Source organism: Cupressus sempervirens, chromosome 5, assembly GCF_028749045.1.
Source record: "Cupressus sempervirens isolate cs-2001-9-10 chromosome 5, ASM2874904v1, whole genome shotgun sequence".
NCBI classification, from domain to species: Eukaryota; Viridiplantae; Streptophyta; class Pinopsida; order Cupressales; family Cupressaceae; genus Cupressus; species Cupressus sempervirens.
Window position 1 is genome coordinate 15,228,818 of NC_143122.1, and position 24,454 is coordinate 15,253,271.

A 24,454-nucleotide genomic window follows, 5' to 3' on the forward strand; every position below is an offset into this window, starting at 1 on the left:
TTTGGAAGGCATTGTACACCTTGCAATAGAGACAACCATCTAGCTTAAAGCACTAGAACTTGCACAAGACAATTGAGATGCTACTCTCAATATCATCATGGAGGTAAATAAATCCTTTTTGGCTAAGTATTCTGTTAATGCATAGAACCCATTGACATAAGTGTCAAAAAGTGGGAGATAAAACTAAGGGGGACATATATAATAAATTGGGGAAGATAATAAAATTTTGAGTTTTGAGAAGATAAAACTAAGGAGAGATAACAAGATAAAATTTTGAGGCCAAAAGGATACAAAAATTGCAAGAGAAGATGCGTGAAAGAGGGAGTAAAAATAGAGCAGAGCAGATAAGGCAGAATGACAAGGCAAAGCATAATTAGCATGAGACAAGTTCAGCATAAAGAGTTTTGGATACAAAAATGGCACATCAACTCAGGGGGAGTTACAATTTTTGAAGGTATAAAATTCTTTACAAAATTTTGAATAATTTTGAAGTTTTTTACATATGCTGAACAAGATGTATATTATACTCATAGAGATCAGATTCATAATGTATTATGTAAATTAGTTTCTGGATTAGATTGTGTGGAGATTTTTACCATCAACATTTCGAATCACACTACGTGATCGATCATCAAGATGAGAGAGCAGGAGATGTCACATAAAGTAAGTAGCAGATTTAGCAAAGACTCACCATATAAAGGAGAACAAGAGAGATGAATGCACCAACCCCAAGGCTAAACCAAAAAATAATAAATAAATAAAAATATATGAAAATAAAGACAATAGGGGTGAATGACTAAAACAAAGAACAACACACAAGAAAAAGGTAAATAAGAAAAAATAAAACTAAATAAAACTAAATATAAAACAAAAATAAAAAATAAACCAAAAATAAAAATAAAAACAAAAAAATAAAAATAAAAATTAATTGAAAAAGAATTAAAATGAAGACCAAGAAATTCAATAGCTACAAAGGTTTATATATATATATATATATATATATATATATATATATATATATATATATATATATATATCTAGGCAACTATGTAATACACCTAAAAAACTAAAAAACATAAAAATGAGCAAATATCATAATTAATAATATATACTTGGTGTATATATGTAATACACGTATTACATATGTAAATAAGCATATTACATACATACATACATACATACATACATACATATATATATATATATATATAGATATACGCACACGTGCATACAAATGTACACGAGTAAATATATATGTTAATATTACATATATAGATAAGAACTAATAACATAAAAGCAGTGTAGGCTAATAAGCTAACTAGATGAATATAAATACAAATCTACCTATCTAAATAACTGAAAAAAGATAATGAAAAGTAAGAGGAATAAACTAATAAATGTAATACACTTAACACACAATCTAATCCAGAAACTGATTTACATAATTATGAAGGATTGTGGAAATCTGTTCATAATGTATTGTTAAGTGTTTTGACACTCATGTCAAAGGGGGAGATTGTTGGTCTTAGATTGGTTTTAACAATTGAGCATCAACACACTTAAGAAATTTCTAAGTTGATGTTGAGTATAATACAGATGCTAAGCTATAGTATGTGATGAGCCAAAAATCCAACATATGTCGAGCTATTTAGATGCCGAGTAGTTAAACAATGACAAGAAAGTTTCAAGTGCCAAGTGACAATAGATGTCAAGTCACTATATGTGCAAAGTTAAGTATAGGTTTTGAGCAAGACAAAAATCCTATATGTGCTGAGCACTAGTAATATACATGTGTTGGGCATCAAAAAATAGTAAGTGCTGAGTGGCATAGTATTGGCATATGAGTTTGTGCCTTTACAAACTCTAAGGTAAATCATGTTGCATGAAAGCTATTATATATATTTCCAATTCTAAAAGATAAGATCAAATCTTTTAAAATTCCTATACACTCTGCATGCAACCAATAAAAAAAAGTTTAATGCTAAAGAGGCAAAATAGATGAATCTTAGCTATATATTCATAACAAACCCTAAGTCACGAAACCTTTTTAAGAAGGAAAAAGCCTCACAATTCAAAAGTTGTATCTAGAAGAGAGAAGGGTGGAATTGAGTGAAGAGAAGAAGAGTGAAAGGTGTCTTAGTGAAATAGGGGAATTGATAGATTAGTTAGAATAGAACAGAGCATCAACACTTCAAATAGAGTTACATTAGATCAAGAAGGATAAGATAAGAAGGGATAGAACATCGATTTGAAATTAGCAATAGAAGGTTGTAAGTAATAAGATCAAACATTATACTATACTTTCTAGCCATTGTATTAGGAGAATGAAAATCCCATGATGATAGGTTGGTTTAACAAACATATTGTAGATCCTTTAACAGGGTGACATTCCAAGTGAATGTTTGTAAAATCCTTTAGATAGGTGTACTTCTAACAGGGTGTTGAGCCTTTAGTAGGTAAGGCCTCTCACATGGAAGACCATTGATGATGGTCAAACTATTGTAACACTAATCGATTACATATTACTACAATGATAAGTTATGGGTGTCATCCCCACCCCAGTTTTACCTTCTCATTTTGCAAGTTTTTTGGGTGATCAAATCTTGTGTTATGTTTTTTCATGCACGTCTTTACTTTCATGTTAATTTGATGTGTTACATGCATGCAATTTATTTCAGCTAAAAAATTTAAGAGGTTAAAGTTTGTTACTTCTAATTCATCCCCCCTCTTAGAAGTAATCTTCCTACTTGTTAATTCGAACACTAGTTTTGCATTGTAGCACATATGTTTGTGTTTTGGCACATTTGTGAATAGTTTAGCACATACTTATGCTGTAGCACATTCACATGCTATTATAGCACAAATGTAGGAAAAAGTAGTGCACACACATATGTTGCAATTGTTGCAAGTTCTCCATGAACAAAGTGTGTGACAATTTTATTTTTGGAGCACATTCAATAGGTATAAGAGCACTTGTGCTAATAATAGCATTTCCATATAGATTTGTAGTGCATTGGTGTACTATAGCATATTTTTGATTTTTATTGACACGTTTACTAATTATAATAAAACTTTCAAGGGTTATAATGCATATTTTATGTGAAATAGTTTGTTTAAATGATAACATAACACTTTTAATATCTGATGTAATTATTGAAGGTCTCTTAGCAATTATAGAAATTTTTAGATAATAGATCATCTTGAATGACAATGGTCAAATGTGAAAAATGATTGGTAAACTATTGTAGGTCTATATAGGAATCAATATTGAATGGATAGTTAGAGCTAGATGCTCAAGTGATAATGTGTTTGCACAAAACCCAAAAAACATAGGAGTGAAATAATAAAGTGATATGTAGAAGCCATCCAATATGTTGGATAGATAAAATATTCCCACATTAATATATAGAGGTGGGAAAAAAATTGTGTCATACTCAAGATATGGAGACAAACAAATATCTGGTTCCTGCTCGAACCATTAGGTAGGTAGCTAGATGTTGTTGACCTAGATTGATGTAGGATAATCACTTTTACTAATGGACTGAGGTAATTATTTGATACTTGTGTTAAAAGGTGCATGGATGAAAGCTCATGGTGGTTGTGCTGTATCCTTTTCCATTATATTCAATTGATAGATTGTTAGCCGAGGGTCAACATGTTATGGAGAGATGTGGATTTTCATATTTTCTTTAGATGCCATGATTATAGGTGAATAGATGATTATTGAAAGATATGGACAAGAGATGAAATTAAGACCACAACACCTTCCCTTCACCACTTAGGGAAATGTCGATAACACCAAAGGATGTATATAGGATTATTAGGATGCCTATGGTAGGGTATGCCATATATTACAATTAGATAGATGATGGGACAACATGCATACAACTCTTTATAGATTATGACATAAGGGATGATAACATTCCATGGTTTTATATGCTTTAGTATGATCCATTATTGGTGGTCCTAGCAGGGTTGATAGGAGGATTCCTCCTTCCAAATAAGTGATGGCATGGACATCCAGTTGGATAGGGCCATATTATTCAGGATATGATTGACTACCCATAAAGATTTGCATGGGGGAGTTGTATTCTAGCACATTTCTATCATGGGCACATTTTTTATATGATTTACATTAGGCGGTGTACTCACACATTGCATCACTATCCACTAGTGTGGTGATATTATAGATTTGGACATTGAAGCATCTTCCATCATGTAGATGATATGTGTTTGACAATGACCATAGAACATGCCCCATAGATATTTATTCTGGTATCATTGTCTAACCTCATCTGGGAAAGAGAGAGTTGGAGGCACATGTTGGATGACATGGACAAGACTATGTGGAGAGCCTACAGGTGTACAAAGTCACAAGAAGAAGAAGATGATGAGATGGTATATTTTTTTGGTCCTTGGTATTTATTTGGCTATATTCCTACAGTGACAGATAGATTTTTCTTCATGAGGGTAGTCAGGCATCTTGGTCATCGAGAGGGGATGGGGATAAGCACATAATGTTGGGGTATATTCAGAGAGACTAGTATGGGGCCCCACATTAGAGTATGAAGCATTCTAGGAGGCCTTTATCCAAATGATAGAGACACCATAGAGGTGTTCATTTAGTGATGATGTGTTAAATGTCAAGATGGAGGGGGATTATGCATGATGGTTTAGAGAGCATCTCTTCTTGAGATACACAGATCTAGCTGAGTTGATTTCATCCATTAAGGAGTAGTCAAGAAAAGGAAAGGATGATGATGGTGAGAGTGGTCGGGGGAGGGGGAGAGGTAGAGGTAGAGGTCTGAGAAGAAGAGGTAGGCACAAAAGTAGAGACAAAGCTATGAATGCCATAGTATAGAGCCATGACATATGTTCTAGTGCAATGACACATTCCAATTCAGAGACCAAGGGATGTATTAGGGGATAGACCTAGAGTGGTCAATGGTCATGGGGGAATTGTAATAAGAGAAAGTGCATGAGTTGGTATGGGAAGTACATCAATGGGTGGTATTGGGGGGATATGTTTGGACAATGGCATGGGCCCTAGTAGGAGAGTGGATGATTTTGATGGGGGGAGGGTAGGCCAATATAGGGAAATGCTTCATGAGAATTTGTTATTTGTAGGAAACAGAGACATTAGGTACATGATCCTCCTATGCATGTATAGGTCTCCCAACCAAAACCATAGGTACATGTAGTCCCATTGTAGTTGCCTCCTGTACAAGGTGGGTCATCATATTTGGGATCCTGAGTGAGTTTGGTAGAGGCACAAATTGGATAGATTGGTACTCAGTTTAGTTAGTGGGAAATCATTGTACATATATTTATTCTGTTGATGGCACTGATCTCTACCTCTAGGAATAGATGGAGCTACCATGAGTTAGGTAGCTCCACCTATACTAGGCACATAGAATACATGTGGTGGTGTATGTATCCCTAGAAAGCAAGGTGTGTTAGGTCAGACATAGAGAGATGAGATTGGTGTCCCTAGTGATCAAATAGCTCCAACTCATAATTAGATAAATGAGTGAGGTGACCCGGACGATGAGGTTCGGTGATGAAATTTTGTTGGATAGACAAAGGACTATGATGAGATGTATGATGTTTTTGTATCTATTTTATTATCAGATGTATCATGGATGTACTTATATTGAACATTTGGTAGACTTATTTATGAGCATTTTGATTGAGTGTTGTTATCTTGGACATTTTTGTACTTTAGAATTTACATGCTTGATGTGCATGTAGTTATATGATGGATGTTTCATGTTGATATGCTTATGTTGTGTTGTTTTAATGGTGTTTTTATGCATGATGTAATGTGTATATCTATATGTTTTTGATGATATAATTAATTTTTTTCCATGTATGATTATGATGTGGCAATTTAAAATTCCTAATATTATATGTTATGAATGTGGTGGTTAGGAGATTAATAGTTGATGAAATATGAAGATGCAACTAAATGTAATGGACTAGTTTAATGAAATATGAAACAACAATGAAATGGTTTGATAAAATATAAAAATGCAATGAAATGGTTTAGTAAAATATGAAAATACAATGAAATGGTTCAATAAAATATGAAAATGCAATGAAATGATTTAATAACATGAGATGACTAAAATAAGTGGTGATGAAAATGATTATAATGAGAGGAAAGTGCAACCCTTTCTTTTGAGATTTAAAGGCCACAAAATAATTCATGAAATAACTATATGCAATCTAAATAATGAATAATGCGATATAATGGTTTAATGAAGTGCAACTAAATGCAATGATGTGTAATGGAATATGACAATAAAATTATAAATGACTTGCATAAATGATAACATGAATGGTGATGAAAATGATTTTAATGAGAGGAAAGTGCAACCCTTACTTTTGAGATTTGAAGGCCACAAAATAGTTCATGAACTAACTATATGCAATGTAATGAATGAATAATGCGGTATAATGGGTTAATGAAGTGCAACTAAATGTAATGATGTCTTGATGAAAAATAAAGTCCACAGTATTGGATCAATGAAAATTTGTTGTGATGGTGTTTTTATGTGTGAATTTTTTGATTTTTTGATTTTATTTTGTTTTTATTTTTCATTTTTGCTTATATGATGCCTTCTCTTAGTTTTGAGTGCCAATCCTTTAGATGATTTTGAGTGAAATCCCCCATTTTGTGCCAACCTTTGGATGAGCTTGAGTGACCCAATATGAAACACAATCTACATGAATGCAACTAACTATCACTATTGTGTAAAGAGATGCATATTAAATATCATCATTGAGTGCCTAAAAAGGATATAGTATAATCACCACTAGTTTGACCATGGAAATATGAATACTTTATCATTTTGATCATTGAAAAAAATATACATGGAAAATATGGTAACTGTCAAATAGAGACTTTCCATAATAAAGCACAAAGACAATTATAGTACACACACAAATTGGTAGATTTTAGATAAGAGACCTAACCTTGGATTTCATGTAAAAATGGTCGATTGGGAGGAGACACTTATAAATGGACAGAAACATTAGATAAAATTTATAGGATCATTGGATTAAAACACTGTAAGAAGAAAGAAAATAAAATGTCCTGGTTTCATCCAAAATCCTCTAGTCATTTGCATCATTGAGGTGCTACAAAACACATGATATTCAAAAAGATAATGTTCATAGATCATTGTGTTAGTACTTGTGTGTGACAATGTGAATTTTGTTGGATCTCTATAGATTAACTTCATTGTGTGATTCATGTAAATAGTCATTTAGTGCAATAATGTTTCTTTTGTATCAAGGATTTATAATAGGGTCATTGTTTATTGCAAATGTGTACATTGGAGGGTGACAAATATGTATGTGTGTATCAAAATAGTGTTTGTGGAGTTGTAGAGATTGATGTCAAATGGTTTCTTGTGAGAAAATCACCTTGGTAGATGTGTGGTTTTGGTTAGCAAGTGATTAGGCACACTGTGGCATAGTAATGTTAGAGTTCAATGTTCATTGTACTTAGGTCTAGTACAGATGGTCACATAGAGTGAATGTGTGGCAAGATGTAAAAAGTGCAATTCTCATTGAGTTGTGGCCATAAATAGATGAGCATGAGTGTGAGAAATAAATCACATAGAAGTGGAAGCATCATAGTTGTTTTAGATCAAACATTTGAAGAAGCAAAGTGAGTGGAAGACTTTGATCATGGAGAGCTCACCAAAATAGCCACAATAAGAGGTGGAGATGGGGGATACATTTCATGGAGGATGCCTAAGCTCTAGGCACCAAACTATGAGCATGTTGGGTCGAGTCAAATGGAGTTTGTGCATGAGCATCTTGGGGGGCTCAAAAGCTAGGGTGGAAGAACCTCCCCTGCTAGCTCTATTAATATTGTTAGGGATTTAGATGCAACTTATGTTGTAGGAAAGTTTGGGTGTTGAGCCCATGATGTAAGTAGAGTGGAGTCAACTAGGGGCAATAGAAATTGACCAAGAGGCATCTATGGGTGTGGGGGAGAAGGAATCTCTTAGGAAGACTGGAGAAAAAGTGGTTAGGAAGACTAATGATGTTAGTAGAGGTGAAGTGACTAGTGTGATGAGTCCATTAATTATCCTTGGAAGGCCTATACAAGTGTTAGCAAGTGAGGACATAGGATCATTGGGGTTTCTTAAGCCAAAGTCTAAGCATGATGGTGTGGCACAACTAGGGCATGAAGTAGAGGAACTACAAAAAGAACTTGTTGCAAAGAGAGTTTGGGTTGAGAAATAAAGAACAAGCAGTCACTTTTTTTTTGGGTTTGATAGATAAAGCATATGAGGATAGGGCATAGACACAAGTGAGGTACCTCAAAGTAGTGTTAAATGAAGAGTGGACTTAGGTGCAAGCTTTGTAAGCTGCAATGTAGGTGGAGAGATTATAGGCCAAAGGGAATGAATCTTGGGTTCAGGTTGAGTGAAAACAAGTGCAAAGAATGTAGGATGCATTGAGAATAATGTAAGTAGGTTTGGAGAGCACACAAAATGAGTTGATTCTATTGGAGGTGTAGTCAAATTCATTAAAGGATGCAACGTAAAAAATAAACACAATGTCAAAGTAGATGCAAGAGTTGTTAGCAGTAAGCAAGAAAAAGGTGAAGTAGTATGAACAATGGCTTGGTGAGGCTAAAGATGATGTAGAGTGTTGGAAGATGGTAGTATATAAAATGTAAAATGAGTGTGATGTAGGCCAATAGGAAATTACTCTATTAGGTATAAACAAACCAGTGGACATTGTGTTTGTGGATATGTAAAGGACTGCTAAAGTGCATTGAGAAGCTATTTATTACATAGGGCTATATTATCAATCAATCTCAATGGAGAAGTGATGAGAGACACAATTTGGGGATAAGTAATTTACCTAGTTTTTGAATGCTCAATTTGTTGGAAATAGCAATAGGAAAGTAATTTTTTTTTTGGGGGGGGGGGGGGGGGTGTGTGTGGGGCGGGAATCAACACTTCAAACTTTTTCATTTAAAACATATCACCAACATCCATCTAATAACTTAATATATAAATTGAAATAACTTAACATGCATCACATCTATAGTATAAAGTAAATAACACATAACACAATAAATTGGTTACCTAGAAACCTTCCAATGAGAAGGTAAAACTAGAGTGGGAATGACACCCACAAATATTCACTACTACAGTTGTAAACTGTGGCCAATAATGGATGCAAAGTGTTGATCATAAGCTATGATCTACCCTATGAGGGGCTTGCCCTATTAAAGGCTTACAAGACTGTTATGTCTCACCTTTACTAAAGGATTTCAAACTCACAATTTAGTAAGAACTCGGTTAAGATATTTACAATAACATGTTAGGACTTCTTTGTTAAGAGATTTACTCTATATCACTAGTTAGAATGATTCAACACCTGATCCTTCAGTTAGCACCTTACCGATTAATGTTAGATCTTCTCTTTGTTGGATGTTTTTGGATCCTTTTGATTATATATATCTTTTCTAAACCTCTCACTACTTGTGTATGTTTCTATTAGGTTGATTCTTCTTTGCATAACTCTATCATAGTCATCATAGCAACCATGAATTATCTCTAAAATCTTAGCATTCATATCCTCATACATCCATAAACTCTCTAGGTTTTTCCCTCCTCAAATAGGCAATGGTAGAGATAGACTAGGTCAAAATCAATGGCTATGGTTGATCCTTATTGCCACCTTAACCTTACCTTAATCTAATTGGTTGCATGCATTGCATAAGGATTCATAATATGACTCCATACTTATCTCTTATAATTTTTAATTTGTGATTATGTCGGCCAAAAATGGTTTACAGAGGAGTTTGTGCCATAACAAACAACTACATCAAAATCATTCACTCAACATCCAAAGGTTCTGATGCACAACCTTCACTATGCTCTAAATGTTGTAAGTCAACTTTTGTAGAACTTGACACTAACTGTTACTTGACACCTAAATCACTCAGTATGTATAGACTACTTGACACTAGAGTGACTTGGCACATACTATCTACTTAACACATATTGGTGCTTGATACTGACTAGTCATATTACTCGGCATATACTATCTGGAAACTTATTCTCGGCGTGCTGTGATCACTTGGCTTGCATTGATTTCTTGGTTCACTTTGATCACTCAACATGCACTATGCACTTGGCTTGCACTATAATTTTGCTAGATAATGACTAAGTGTTTTGTCACTACCTTGTCAAAACCAAAATGAGATCAACAATCTCCACTTTTGACATGAGTGGAAAAAACACTTTTTCATGGCATATACATCTTTATTTTGTGCATAAGTCAAATAATGTATCTTCATGACTTAACTTCTATACAAAACTTTCAAAGTTTTCAAAATTTTCATTTGTATAAAAAATTATGTCTATCTTCCATATCTTATTACTCCCTCTAAGTAAGTACTTCATTTCTATTTTTACTTCAATTATTCTTGCTAAGTAGATATCATCCTTGACAAACATTTGTCTCCATCTAAAGTTTTAGAATCCCCCTTTTTTGACACTTATGTCATTTGGATTGTACATTGATAGTGTGTTTCTCCAAAAATGGTTTGTATAGCTCCATTATTATCTTCAACACTGCATCCCAATTGTTTGTTACTACATCTAGGGATTGATATTGAATGTCTAGCTAGGTAGCAAGGTCAACTAAGCCTTTATGTGTAGAAAGATGGGGATATTTCTTTATCAATATTTTTGCATAGGCCATTTCCTTGTGCAATATCTCCATGTGAGGTGTTAACATGGACTAGATACTGATCAAAGTAGATATAATAATAACATCATGTGCATGTAGCTCGACAAGCCTACTCTGAGTCAATAGTAACCTTTGAAAATCTAAGTGACTATTACCAAGAGATTGGTGTAGTGTGGTACCTATGAATTGCAAATCTTCCTATAGATGGTTAGTAGCCTATCGTGTCTCCTTATTAAATATCTTAAAATTGCATAACTTTGTGTCTAGAGTAAAATATTTTCTAACACCTTCTTTACATTTTTCATTTTTTCTATTAGATCAACCTATTTGAGTGCAGCAACACTAGATATCTTCTCCAAAACCTTTGTATGAAACTTTCTCTCAAACCATTCTAATAATTTGACATTTGTGTCTAGGTCTTCATCCTTAATCTTGTCCAAAATGGTGACATGTTTCTCTATAGTAGGCTTATCTTCATTTATCTCTAGGAGGCTAAAAGCATCAATGAATATATCTTTGCTTTCATACAAGAATTTATTTTTCTGATGCTCCATCCTTAAGATTTATTTTCTTTTCTTCCTTTTTAGAGTGTCATGAAGAATGCTCATTTCTTTAATAGTGATTATTGATAAATCAAACTTTGGTAGCTCAATCACCTCATCTAAGCTTATATACTCAAATGATGTAGCAACAACACTTTTTAGTGTACCTGGACTCAACATTGATATTTTCAATGGGGTTTCCTATATACTCAACCTCTAAAGATCTTGACAATTGAGAGGAGATGTAGAAACTAAAAAGTAACCAGTGTCAGTTTGGCAATTTTCTACTTAGGTGTAGTAGTCAACTTATCTTCTTTAGTCTTTTCTCCTTCTTTCTAAACTTCATCTGGTGATGGTGGAATAGGTACAAGAATTGCTTCCTTACCCTTGTTCACTTCTATTCCATCCTTGTCAACAATTACTAGAGCTAGTAAACCTAAACTGTTTAGGCTTGGAATTGATATACCTATAGGTTGTGGTTCTACCTCTTTCATCTGAATGGAAACGTTGGCATTACATATGGTCTCTTTGTTTTAACATGGTTTTATTCAAGGTTTACACTTTGATCTATATGTAGATCCTATGATTCCTTTTCCTTTACCTCTTTAGTTTGTGGGGCCACGTTTGATGTGTCTTATTGATTCTCACCTACAAATGCAAGTTCTACTTTCTGTACCTCATCCACTCTCACCAATATTAGATTACCGCATAGAATTTATGCATTTGTAGAGTCTTTTAGTATTTTCTTTGAATAATACTAACTCAAAGGATTTACATTCTATGACGTAGTATCAAGAACATCCTTAATGCTCACTGAGTCATGTTGACTCTCTTGGTCATTATGTAGGGGACTGACACTTGGCACTTGTACATCTTCTACAGTTAGAATTATTTAGAATTAGTTATCCAAGGTCCTAGATGTACAAATAAAACTTTTCATAGCTTAGTGAACCCATATCCATAAAATAATTTCATCATGCATGCATCCATTAGATTATGCAATCACTCAAACTTGTAGGTTACTATCAAATCAATTGTAAAAATGTATATATGAAACATAACAGATTCAATAACACATTTGACACAATTATTTAGTGTGGAAAACCAATTTGAGAAAAGCCACCAGTAACATGCTACTCATTCTCACTCTTCTAAAGTGATTCCCTATGAAAGGACAACCCTATTAAAGGTTACAATGCACACTATTAAATGTGACTTGGTTAAAGGATTTCAATCACCCTATTAGGAATGAGCCGGGTTAGAGGACTTTAGATAATTCACTTAGAATGTCACCTTGTTAAAGAATTTATAAATAACTATTAGGTCAACCTTAATCTAACGGATTTACCCTAGACTGATACAATTATTAGGAAGTAATATTAACGCTTGATCTAATAGCACCTTACAACTCCATTTTGTAGATTATAGATCTCTATTTCGGTCCTCCATTCTACTTGGCTTTAACATGCTTCAACTTTGATAGCTTGTGCACCCTTCAAGCATCCATACCCTTAAGCCTTTTTTCTTTTCTTGCCAATGCAGTATCTTTTCTTAGGTCACTAAATGAAGCAATACCCTAAAATGGTGAATTCAATTGAGGGGCTCTACTAGCTATTCTCAGTCATAGTCAACCACTTTGTAGGTTCTAGTCTTGAAAGACTTGGTGATTATGTAAGGACCGATCTAGTTAGGTTCCCATTATCATTTATCTTCCCTTTCTTTGTTGGTTTACAAGTATATCGAATGAAGAAATAGATCCTCATTACTCAATCTAGATACATCAAGGATAATTAGTACACCTATGGCCATAAGACATAAATTATCTAAGAATGATGATCCTACTAATGTAAACACCTTGCATAGATCAATGATTGAAAAACTACAAGATGTTGTTCACAAAAAAACCTAATATTGCATTAGTATTTAGCATAGTTACAAGAATTTTTTCAAATCCTAAGGATAATCAAAAGATGGCAGTAAAAAGGACACTAAGATATCTAAAAGGAACACTAGACTATGGATTGTATTACAAAAAGAATGATAAATTTTAATTAAAGGTGTTTACTAATTCAGATTGGGAAGGAAATGTTGATGACATAAAAAACATGTGGAGTTTCTTTCTTTCTAGGAAAGAGACTATTTTCATGGAAAAGCAAGAAGCGTGACTGTATTTCTTAATCATAGCTGAAGCTGAGAATGTGGCAACAATAGTAAATTATTCAAATATTATATAGATCAAGTGATTGTTGAAAGGTATGAAGGAATACATCACCAACCTGGTTATTATATATTGTGATAACATTAGTGCTATTAACATAACAAAGAATCTTGTAATGCACACAAAGACTAAATACATTTCTATCAAGAATCATTACTTGAGAGAGTTAGTTCAAGACAAAGAAGTGGGATAGGAGTATGCAAACACTAAGGAGAAATTAGTTGATATTTTTACTAAAGAATTACCTAAGGATGCTCATGAATCTCTAAGAGGTAAATTAGGTGTGATTTTCCTAGACAAGGCTACTTAAGCCTAGATGGAGCTCTGCACCAAATGTCTTGATCAAAATACTTTATAAGTTGATGTAAATAATCCTACTTTAGGAGTTTCCTAAAGTAGTAGTGAAGGAAGAAGGACAAATGGTGTATCCACTATACACATATGACAAAGGAATCAATTTAAGACTAACATGAAAATATCCACATGAAACGATGCATGAGATAGATAAAGTGTCTTTGAAATTATTGTTAAAGAGGGAGAAGATGTAATTATGTTACCATGAAAGAGGAGAATATTTATGCAGTTATCTATATAGTAATCAACAAGAGGGAGAGATTGAATAATAAAGAGGGAGAATGTATGGAAGTTGTTGTCAAAAAAATAATGTGATATGAAAGAGGGAGCATATCGATTGCATATCAGAGCTATGTGGATGGGAACCAAAATGAAACTAAGTATATTAATGAAGATCCAATACTATACATAGAGGGAGTTTACTTGATGCAATACATGTTTTCAATTGCATGGTAGCTAGAGTTGTTGTCATCAATGCCAAGGAGGGAGATTTATGGAAACTATGATTGGAACAATTTTAATGCTATTATTGATGTCAAACCCCATTGGTAAGATAGTTCGATGTCTAATTTGAGTGTCATATCTAGATGATTGATCAAGAAGATTTGAGAAGTTGGTCATAAGGAAACCACATAGAGGAAAGGTTGTGTTATGTGAAGAAACTACAATGGACACTTGATTAGTTAGAATTTGACAAGATAAAGTGATGGTTTAATCATTTTTCAAGAAAAGAAGATAGTTGTATTGAAGCCTTGAAGAAGTGATCAAAGTTTGTACATTTCTATGCAAGGATTCAAGAATAATTTTGAAGAAGTTTCTAGAATAGAAAACAAGAGATGAAATGTTGGAAGTATTTAATGAATCTAACAAAACCTTAAGATCTAGGGTGATGTTTAAGCATAAAAAGACCAAAATTATCTATTTAAGGAGGTACAGGGGATAACCTAGTAGGGTTGGAGTATTTGTTGATAATTTTGATTGGAGAACTTAAGAAGAAGGCTAAGAAGAGTTGAGAAGAGGTGAAGAGTGATTGCTTGAAGGATTTCCAAGTGAATTAGAGACTAAAATGACAATGAAGGATAACTAGTGGATCAACATTTGAGCCAAACTATGATATGTATGTGCAAAGTGATTTTTATTTGCTAGATCAAAACTTTTTATTACTTTCTAACCATTGCATCAATATTGAAATCCTTTAATCGAGGTTGACCTAATAGTCATATGTGAATCCTTAATCAAGTTGGTATTCTAATGGAATGTTATAAAGTCCTCAAATAAGGCCACTTTTAGGAGGGTGATTAAATTATTTTTCAAGGTCACATTTAACAGTGTGTTTTGTAACCTTAAACATGGGTCGCTCCTAATAGAGATCACTTGAGAAGAGTGAAAATATTAGTGAAGTGTTTTTGGTGGTTTTTCCCAAATTTGGTTTCCACATTAAATCCTAGTGTCAGACTTGTGTGGATGTTATTTGTGATAATTTATGGTTAATGTTCACATTCTACAAGTCTGTTATATTTAGGTAAAAGAACTTCTAGTTTATGTTACTAAAAGTTTACTACAGAGGATGAGCTAATGGATGTTAAGATGTAAAGTAGTTTAAGTGTTTGGTTGTCCAATTGGTACATCTAGAGCTTGGATAACTAATTCACCCCTGAGTTATTCTAAATATTCTGACTCAAAGATGGGATCTCAAATTCTAGTGGTAAAATGGCTTTACTATCATAGACCAAAGAGAATGAGGTTTCCCTCGTAGGTGTTCTAACACTTGTTCTATATGCCCAAAGTGTGGGATTCAATTTGTGTGCGAATCTCGGTCATTTTTAAAACAATACTCTTGAGGATGTTGATGATATTATTATTTGTATCTTTCACTTAACCATTTCCTTGAGGATAATATTTTTATGATAAATGGTGAATGATATGAATTTTTTCACATAACTCATCAAGAATTTGATTTTTGAAGTATAAGGCATTATCTATCAAGATGGTGTACAGTATGCCAAATTGACAAATGATATGATTTAGGATGAACAGGTATTTCCTTTACCCATTGGGTGAAGTATTTTGTCACTATGATGATCTATTTATGACCACTAGAGGAATGTGGATGTATCATGCCAATCAAATCAAAACCCCACTAATGAAAAGTCCATAGTGTTGTTAAAAGATGGAGTTCCTATGAAGGTGCATGAATTAGATTACCATAGATTTGACACTTATTAATTTTTTAACATAGTCAATGTAATCCATTTCCATGGTGGGCAAAAAATAGGCCATTCTAAGAGTCTTTTTGGCCGAGGTAAAACCACTAGAATGAGACCCACAAATTCCCTCATGACCCTCTTATAGAGAATTTTTAGATTCATCATTTTCTAGACACCTAAAAAAAGTACCACCAAGACCCTTATGATACAATGTTTCAGCCACCAATGTGCAACATGGAGCTTGTCTTATGAATTTTCATTTTTGGTTGTGAGAGTGGTTGGGGGTAGGAGGTTATCTTTGAGGTAGTCATAAAATAGGACGTAATAGGGTGATTCATGATTTTCAAGGAGGAAATAAATGTGGAATTCAAAATGGGAAAATGTATATTGAACCATCTCTTTGTTAGTCCTTAGAGAGTTTTGACATTTGAGTGTCAACACACTTAATCAGTTTTTGTATTGAAGCTGAGTACACCATGTATGTTAGAAAAAGATCTAAGGATGGAAGTCTTCAAACTTGGGAAGATCATAGACAATTAGGTGATTGATGTGCAACTAGCTCTACACAAAGTGGAAGAAGCCAAAGATGAACTAATAAAATCCTTATAAAGAAGTAAGGAGATAGCCATAGCTGAAAATGATATACACTACAAGGAGATTGATACCAAAAAAGTGTTTTCCAATGGAGATTCCAAGGAATATGATGCAACAATAGCAGAACTAATGGAGAAAAATAGAGCACAAGTTGAAGAAATTAGATTACTCAAGCTTGAACTAGAATCACAAGCCATAATGCTTTGTGAAGTGACTGAACAAAAGAAAAGAGCCATTGAAGACAAGGCCATAATAGAAGATGGCAAGAGAAATCTTACCAATAGACTAGAAGACAAGACAATTGAGTTTGAAAAGATCTCAAACATGTAGCTAGACACCTTAAGCCAGATGATGAATATTCATCATGAGTTAAACATGAAGGACATTGAGATCTCTACCTTGAAGTTGTAGAATGAACAATTGTAGAATGAGTTGAAAAGAGAAAATGAGATAGCAGAAAGATGCAAAAAATCCAATGAGGCTATCAAGTACTTTGAACAATTGTTAAATCACCAAGGGCTAGTAATGACACTTCAAGACTTGGCTACACTAGCACTAAACAAGGAGAGTCATCCAAGACTACAGAAGTAAGGAGTAAAAAAAATAATAATACTAAATCTACTTGTCATTTCTATGGTAAAAAATGACATACCTCTAATGTGTAAAGGAGCAAGAATAGTCATCAGCATGATAAGCCTACAAATGCAAGCTTCTGTCACAAGTGTAAGAAACAGGGACATCAAGCACATGAATGTAGAACCAAGACTATGAGAATATAAAGATTTGAGGGTCACTACTACAATTGTCAAAAATATGGACATAGAGCATTTGAGTGTAGAGAAAATCCTATGTGGAAACCTAATTAGCCTGCAAGAGGAACCAATCATGCACATCACTACGATTGGGATTACAATACTAGGTACATCTATCACTATTGTCAAGAGTATGGACACATTCCTAAGAATTACATAAGGACACATTTTAGAGGAAATTATAGTAGATGGTTAAGCCAAACTACATGTTTTAGTTGCTTGAAGACTGGTCATATCAGCAATAATTGCCCAACCAAGGCCAGGGCACCCAAGTCAGAAGTCAACAAAGGTAAAGAAAAAGTTGATGTCGAACACATCAGGATTGAAATGAAAAAGATATGGCAAAGAAGAGATGGACGGAGTACATCCAATGGAGAGATCACTTCACCGAAGAGGTCAAGTGATCACACTTCATCTAACTAAGGAAAAATAGATGAATGGGACTAATATACAAAGTCAAATCATACATTAGTTCCAAAGAATAAAGAGGTACTGCAAAGGAGAAATTAGCATGAGAAAAGATGCTAAGAATTTTTTTGAAAAAGCTACGGAGTTACCCTTAGGTGCTGAGTAAAGCTCCAATGGATGCCAAGTTTCCAATAGCTACCAAGCTAATGGTTGAAGCTCAGTGAAATAGAAGTCTAGTAGAAGCCAAGTAAATGAACTACAATGGAAGCCAAGTGATGATGAATCCTTCAAGTGCCAAGTTTTATAGCTATAAGAATGAAGCATTTAATGCTAGGTCATTGATAGGTATAAGGTTAAATTTTGTTCATTTTCATGTCATTCAAACATAGAGCAAAGACAAGAAGAGTGAAGAGGTGATAAAGCAGCTACCTTATAGTTGTTTGGATCAATTTCAATAGAGATTCAACACGAATGCATCGATTCAAAGATATTTATCAAGTGTCAAGCTATGCAGAGTTACAAATTTTAATACATTTTCAAGCCCTAGTTTGGTAAAATGGCCTCAAGCTCTAGAAACCCTAAGGCTAAGGAAGATCATGAGATTCAACTAGTAAACAACGACGTAAAATAGCTAGAATTCAGACCAATCCCTGAAGTTGTCTATAAAAATGACCCAGCTGGTGCGTTATCTATCATTCCACCCAATGTTTTCATGGTTCAAGATGTAAGGAAGTGCTACAACTACAAAATTGGTTCCATAAGTGATTTAGAAATCTTTCATGCCTATGATAAGCTGTGTGACAATGCAATACTTAAGGATAAGTTTGAAATTATTGAGAAGAAGGGTTTGAGAAAAACCTAGTTTTCCATATGGTGTTCAAAATAGAATGGATTTGCATTGTTTCAAGCCAAATTTATGATGGATTTCTATGGCTAGAGATAGGACCCATCAAAATTACTAAGAGAATAGTGCATAGGGTTACTAGTCTCCCAACCCTAGATCAGCCAAAGACTTTGAGAAATAATAGAAAGGAAGTAATTGAGAAGAAAACAAGTGCAAAATACAACAATAGGGGAACGACTATTGATACTGTGACTGAACCCCTACTTGAATTTTTTGTAAGGATAATTTCACATAAATTCTATCAACCTAGTAGACTAAACAACATACCCTGCATAACTATTGATGTGGATTATAAATTGGTGAAGAAAGATCATCCCTATGATCTGGTAGAACTCATGTTGCAACAAATTAATGAGAAGTTAGGAGCTATAAGCTGATCAAAGGGCGCACAATGCAAATTTGGCTTGGTTCTCATGTGCATATTCTTCTATGTGATGGGAGAGTTCCCTTCAATTAGAAAGGTGAAATGGAATTATAATAAGTCAGTAGTCACCCAAATTAATGAATTCATTGATCAAATGGGATATAATTTTGAGGCATAGATGAAAAGCTATTATGAAGAATTTAACAAGTCTATAAAGAAAAGGATGAGGATGCCAGTTTCATTAGTTGAGAAAAATGTCAATGATCTATGTTTCTTGGTTGATATTGATTGTAGCTATATTCAAGCAACAATACCAAGGGTAAGATGGCTAAGGCCATTAGGTTATGAACTTGACATAGATGAAGCCACTGTAGCAATCACAACATTGATAGTAGAAGAAATTGATAAGGAGGCCCCCCACTTTGGGACTTATGAGGTGGTTAAGTCCAAAATTGAGATAGAGTTGAAAACTTCTTCATTCATCAAGAAGAAAGATAAAATGGTAAGGAAAATAAAGAATAAATTTGGGGCAAACATTGAAGTAGAAGAAGAAGTAGAAGAAGTAGAAGGTGACAATGAAGACGAAGTTGAGCAAGAGCAAGGGCTAGTTGAGTTGACACAAGGCCAAGGAAAAGACAAGGAAGAAGAAGCTAAGGAAGCACCCACATCAACCAAGTAGAAGAAGAGAAAGGCCAAAACACAACCTACAACTTAGCCAAAGCCCAAGAAGGTCACAAAGCAAGCTCAAACGAAGCCAACTCTAGCTAAGCCAGTAGCAACAAGGGCCATTACATGGGAATCTACGCAAAAGTCTAAAGAGGCATCAAAGGAGAAGAAGAAAGCCACTGGCAGCCAGTTGAAGAGCCTAAGAAAAGAAGAAGATATGTGGCTCAACTAGATACAAATGATGAAAGGATAGAATCTAAGGACATATGCCAATTTAAAGTGGTAAGTCATCCTTCAAAATCTACAATTGACAAACTTTGTAATAAGATTAGAAATGTAGGTTTAAATGATTTAAAGTATTTAAATTTCAATAAGCTTAGTAGGGAAGAGAAGAATAAAATAGAGGAATTAGTGTATGCCATGATGGCAGAATTCAAAAACACACCTCTAGAGCTTCATAACACTATGCCAAAGGAACTATATGAGATAGTGGAAAATAAGTAACATTATTGTTTGAAGATGGAGAGGGAGATTAGAGAATCTACCCTAGGATAGGTAAAGCCTAATATGTGAAACGCTCATATAACCAAGGCACCAAGGAAAATAAGAAACATAGTGGGAAATTTGCACCCAAATATAGAGCCTTTTGCATTCTACAAATTTTTTTTTGAAGATGTTGTAATTAAATCCACATAAATATGAAAAATAATAGACAAGATAACTGATGATAAAGTGGATGAAACAAACAAAGAAGAAAGATGAAGAACAAAAAGGATAGGAGAAAGTAAAGGAAGAAGAAAACAAAGAAGAGAAAAAGAAAAGTGAGGAAGAGAAATGAGAAGAGGAGAATAAGGAGAAAGAGGAGGAATCAACAAAGGGAGAAGAAACTATGGAAATAGCTAACCAACAAGAAGAAGATGAACAGAGTGTGCAAGACACACAATTGACACCTCCCAGTCCACCTCATGTAGCCACTACACCTACAGAGATAGTAATCATAAATGATGTTACTGACAAGATAGTTCAAAACATCCTTCACCAATCTACTCTATAGGAATAGTTGTGTACAAGCCCTATATTGGTGAGTGTAGATGAACTAAAAAATACAATAATAGCAGCACCAAAAAAGGAAAAGGTGAAGCCAAAGGAACACCTTGTCACATAAACTGCTATTAGAACTAAAGTTTTGATGCTAGCACCACCACCTCCACCAAGTGCAACAAGTGATAATGATTAGATGCCAAGTGTAGAGGAGATGAAATCAGGTGAAAAAGAAGATACAATAAAAGAAAAGGACCAAGCCACCATTTAGACATTGGTAGAACTACCAAAGACTGGTACTCCTACAAAGACCATTTAGAAGCTAAGCACTATAGTCATCCCCTTGTAATTTTCAACACTAAGCTCGAGTTCAACAAGAGTGGCTAGGGTACTTCACTATGGAGACCTTGAATTAGATGAAGAGACTGTGATACCCTCCTATGATTCCAAAACTATCACAATAGCACAAATGATTGAAGTGCAAAATACATTAGATAGAAGGATGAGGCAGGAAATATTGAGGAAAGAGTTTAAAGAAAAGCAAGCACTTCATGACATCAAGGAAATCTTCATAGATTCCTTCAGCTTATAGTCACCAAATGAAGGAAAGCCAATAATTGAGCAACTATAAGACATAGTTGACCAGGTGACAAATGAAGACTAGGAGACCAATGTTAAACTTATGGAATGGTCAGAAAGAAAGTTTCAAGGGAAGGTTAATGAAAGGATATCAAGAAGCATTGCCCTTGAATAGGTAGAGTTGGTGAAGACAATAGATAAGGCCAAAATTGTTCTTGACAACATTTTTTCATTGTATAGGAAGTTGTGTGACTTTTCAAATTTCACACAAGAAAATAATCAAAGAATAATGAGCTTGAAAAGAAACTTAAAAATCTCTAGCATGAAATTACCTAGAGCTCTAGCTTAGGGTGAGAATCATTTTGCACAATGGCTCTACACATAAAGGGAGTTAGGTATAGTAACAATAGAGAAGGAAAATATTAAGGGTAGATCCAGACCTCTATAATCCCTCATTTAGAAGTCCTTTTCAAGGAACAAGTCTATGCTGAGATAGTATTAAAGACAGATCCAAATCTTTCTACCCTTGATGGACTTATACACCTTGTTGTAGAGACTGCCATCTAGCACAAGTTGCTTGACATAGCTTTGGAGAATTGGGATGGAACTCTAAAAACAATAATGGAGGTAAATAGTAATTATTTGGCTAAATATGGTATTACTCCTTAGAATCCTTTGACATTAGTGTCAAAAAAGGGGGAGATATATGTTTTGATGAAGATATAAGATAGGGGAGAATACCTATAAATTTTGACAGCCAAGAGAGGGAGATACAAAATTTTGACATTTTGGCAATCATATGGAAAATAGCTCTTAGCTCTAATGCAAATGCAACAATTCTATAAGCTTTGATAAAATAGTTATAGAGACACAAGTACATAATACAGGTAAAAGATAGAAGAAAAATAGTATTAGGCATAGTTATCAGAAAATTTTGAGTGCAAAAATGACAAGGCACAAATCAACTCAGGAGCTGTTAAGGTATTTTGAACAAATTTTGAAAATTTTGTAGATAAGGCATTCATAAGGATAGATGAATAAATGTCTAGTTAAGCATTTTTAACACTCATGTCAAAGGGGGAGATTGTTAGTCCTTAGAAAGTTTTGACATTTGAGTGTCAACACACTTAATCACTTTTTTTATTGTAGTCGAGTACACCATGTATACCAAGCCACAATGTGTGTTGAGCTAGTATTTGAGCAGGTGCCAAGTGACTTTAGGTGCCGAGTAGTATATATGTGCTAAGTGACATATATGTGCTGAGTCACAGTTGATGTTGAGCAAGCCAAAATTATTTATATGCTAAGTGAACCATAATCATGTATGTGCCAAGCAAGATAGAGTGTGGTTGATGCCAAGCAATCCATAATAGTAAGTGTCAAGCATCCGTAGTCCAATATGTGCCGAGTAACATAGAATCAACATATGAGTTTGTGCCTTCACAAATTGAGATGTAAACTATTTTTTGAGCCGACATAAAGAGATTTCGAAGGAGAAAAAGGATAAGGATGAATCATTTACATTCCCTATGAAATCTACAAGCAACCAATTAAAAAACTGAATGGGGCATGCAACCAATAAGAAGAATGAAAGGTGTGAGTGGAAATTTGAGATTCAATATGGATCATAGATCCATACCTAACCCTAAGTCTTTGCATTCTTTAAAAGGATGTCAAAAATGCATTGCATATGTGGATTAGAATAGTGTATGAGGAGATTATAGCAAAATTTTAGTGTGAAGAAGGAAATGACTTAGAGGAACAGAGCAACAAGTTTATACCTAGTTGATCAGAACAACATAAGGGGCAAGGAACACAATCAGATATCAAATCTTAGAGGATCAAGATCAGGCAGAGTAGATCAAGTGCCTAAATCTAGCAATTAGAGATTGCATATTGTCAGGTTTGTTGTTCTAATACTTTCTTACCATTGTATTAGACACTGAAATCCTATATTGATAGGTTAGATTAACACCTAGGTAGGAGAACCTTTGGAGAAGGTGATTGAAATTCTATGTATTAAGTGGGTTTAAAAGCCTATTGTAAATCCTTTAATAGGGTGACACTTCATGTAAAGTGTTTTTAAATCCTCTAACTAGGTCACTATTGACATAGTGTAAAGCCTTTAACAGGGCAAGCCTTTCATAGGGCAGACCATCAAAAGTGGTTGAACAATTATTGCTGCAATGATTTTTGCGGGTATCATCCCCACCCTGGTTTTACCTTCTTATTCTTAGAGGGTTTCTAGGTTACCAAATCTAGTGTTATGTGTTATTGCATGTGTTTGCTTTAGGTTTATTTATATGTTTACATGCATGCAATTTATTTTTTAGTTATGTGATTTAAATTGTTAAAAAGGTCAAAAGTGTGGTACTTTTGACTCACGCTACCCCCCCCCCCCCCCCCCCCCCCCCTCCCTCCTCCCCAACCTCTCAAAAGTACTCTTCCCATTTTGATCATTCCAACACTCTTCCACCAATAATTCCTAGTGTTCATGTTGATCTAGTGATTGTATCAAAGAAGCTAAAGTAGTCATAGCATCCATAGGTCATTTTTTTAATCCCCGAGGATCTATTCAAAGGTGATTTGGACAAAGCATGCTTTGAGTTCGTCAATCATTTTCTTATAAGGAATTAATTTTTTGTCCTAATTTTAATATATATCATTAACTTGATTGATGACTAACTAATAGTCTCTATAGATATCTAACATTATTAATTAACATTCAATAGCTAGCTTAATGGAAATGACTCAAACTTCATATTTTAAAATGTTGTTGGTACAAGGGAATATGAGGTTATATGACTTTAGGATGGTAAATTATTTGAGGTGTGATTAATAGAATGCCTGGGCCTAATCCATGGTGAGTATAAGAACCATCAAAGTATAGTTTCCATGTAACTTCTTCAATATGGAGTATGTGTGAATCTCAAAAATCAGCAACAATAGGACTAGAATCCTCTAGCAAATTTTTTTCCAATTGATCTTTTGTGGATTGTCCTTTAATGACTTTATGATCAACATTGTCTATGTC